Here is a 2,881-nt window from a genome sequence, read left to right as displayed (position 1 = left end):
TTAAAAATAATGCCTGAGTGGTGATGGTTTCATTTATCTGGAAATAGGAAAAAGGAATGATGGAGAGTTGGGGATGATGGGTGGGATGGGAGGGAGGGAGGGGGTGTTAATGGTCCTCCAGTATTTGTATACGTGTACTCACAAAGTTTTGGTCAGATTGTGAAGTGAGGGTTTCCACAGTATCGTGAAAACTAAGTAAGTGTATAACAAAATAACATGAGCATTGTTCTGTGGGACTGTCGGTACACCATGGCGTTGTCCCACAACTAGTGTGTCCAAAGTGTACTTAACAGGGTTCCTGTGGCCTCCTGGAATTCAAGGAGTTCTTGATAACTCCTTGAATTTGAGGAACATCCATGAAAACTCCTTGAATTTCGCCAGATCGAATATGATCTAAATTTTTGTTGGAAGATCGAAACTGCGATTCCTTTCGGACAAGTGCAGGACTATCGGAAATAGGCTTTCGTCATGAATTTTTGGACCAAATATCTTTGAAAAAATTGTCCTTGAAATCTCCTTGAATTTGGAGGGGAGTTCATGGAAGGAACCCTGACTTAAGTAAAGAGGCACTTTAGTCCAAATAGTTCTGAGGTGACGATGTGTTGAGTAAAGTGACAATGTAGTGACATGATGTGATATTTGTGTCACGACGCGGTGGAATCAGGCGCTTGTCAATTTTTGGACATATGAAGTTATCTGTATCATCTTAAAGCCTGTCCATTTGTCTCGCTTTTAATGAAAAAAATATCCATTTATCTCGGATACAAGTCGAGATATTGGCGATTGAAGGAGGTGGGGGTCGCCTGGTTCCAGATGTAAAATCAGCGAGAAAATGGCCGCCAAAGTTGAGTTATTTCCTTTGCTTGAGAGTCTGTGGAAATTGAACATTGATATCTTTTCTGCCTTTAATCAACGTTTTTCAGTAAAGTCCATACAGAAATATGTTCTTTTCTGGGCCTGAAAGGTGTTGAGCCAAAAAAAAAAAAAATTCGATACAAATTCCCAAACCTGCTGAAAAATGCCAGACTCTTGACTTTCTTCATTATTTTGGCAAGCTCCTCATTTCACAACGCTGCCGCTCACATTTATTTCTTTCGCACCAAAGGAATTTTTGGTGAAGAAATTGAAAAATAAGTAAATAAAATGACCCGGAAGTGGAAGAGACCTTGAATAATGCCCTGCTTAACTTTATTTTGGTTATAAATTATTCATGTCGTATTCTGACTATGGGTGGCAGCTTTTGGTGAACAGAAGTTGTCTTCTTTGTCAGATTATCTTCTCTCCTCTCCCCCCCCCCCTCCCCCACCCCCACCCCCCCCCCCCCCCCTTCCCCCCCCCCCCCCCCCCCCCCTTTTTTCTCCTTTTCTCTCTCCCTCTGTCTTTAGCTCACCTGTTCTGTCGATCTATTTGTCTGTCTTTTTCACATAGTTTTCTTCGTCAAATATTTCTTCTCAAAACATCTCCATACACACTCACCAAAGCAAAGATTTACTTGATGCACTCATTTTATTACACATTACTTTAACAAATTCAGCTACCTCTGCCGGTCAAAACAACAACCTCCTTGGCTCCTTCTTACTGCTGTCCTTCAGCCACACCCCTGATCTGGTAGGTAAGATTTAACACCTAGCCTTCTCGGACAAGGGCGAAAAATCTAGGAGGTCCTGGGTGGTCCAAAATCGATAAGAGTAGGCTTCAGCCACCACCCTGGCAAAAATTCAAAATTTACTACCAACTGAAAATGTTTAATGTGTCCCGCACGCTCATATGACCTTATGCAGCTGCGAGCGCCGCAAAACACTTACCAAAAACACAAACAAACAAAAACAAAAAGAAAACCAAAAAAACCAACAGCAACAACAACGAACTAACAACAAAACGACATGGAAAGAAAAAATCAGCATCCGAGCTCATAAAATCTCAGAACCTCACAGGCAAGCTGCTACATCAGAATTGCGATGTTCTATCTGACATTTTTTGGTCGTTTTGAGTTACTATTATAAGACCACGAGGTCAGAAACCTAATGTTCTACCTGCTCTATCAAAATCATAAGCTTACTCGGAGTCGTTATGAAGATGTTCAAAGAATTGCATTCGAAAAAAGCTTGACATTATGTGAAACTCAAAACCTTGTAACACGTCAAATTTCTCAAAACTATGTACTGAGCACTGAGCAGACACAACTTTTATAGTCCGAGGAAGCGAAGCGTCACTGCGTGTGAATGCATCAAGACCTATGTCATAGATATATATATATATATATATATATCCCTATGTCCCTCTTTAGCCTTCTATTTTTCTGTCTCTTTTTCTGCCTATCATGACATCAAACATAAATGTTTTACATTATAATGCTTAATGGTGAAATCAGGAGCTCGTCAAAATAATGAAATCGAAGAAACTGTTAGAGGTGGGGGGTTGGTCCGTTTGACAATTTTTTATCTTTTTTTTTGGGGGGGGGGGGATTTGGCTCAACACTATAATTATGTCAATTTAAGCATACAATTCTGTGTGGATTTAAAAAGAAAAAGAAAAGAATAGAAAAACATTGATTAAAGGCATAAAAAATGTAAATTTTCTGTTTTCAAGCACCCCCAAGCGATGGCAGTCACCCACCTTTAAGGGCCATTTTCTGGCTTATTCTACCCTTGAAGCCAGGCGACCCCCACACGCCACTTTTAAATCGCAAATGTCTGGACTGCTATTCAAGATTAATGTATATTTCTTAAAATCAAAAGAAAGACAAATGAACAAGCTCTAAGATACCAATAATTCCTCATACCCAAAAATTGACGAGCACCTGACTCCACCGCGTCCTAAAGGACGGCTCACAAATGACGTCAGCTAAAATTTGGCCAACAATGACCCCCTCATCCCCCCC

Source organism: Aplysia californica, unplaced genomic scaffold (genome assembly GCF_000002075.1).
Source record: "Aplysia californica isolate F4 #8 unplaced genomic scaffold, AplCal3.0 scaffold00305, whole genome shotgun sequence".
NCBI lineage: Eukaryota > Metazoa > Mollusca > Gastropoda > Aplysiida > Aplysiidae > Aplysia > Aplysia californica.
The sequence above is the reverse complement of the archived record's forward strand: the minus strand, read 5'-3'. Positions refer to the sequence as shown.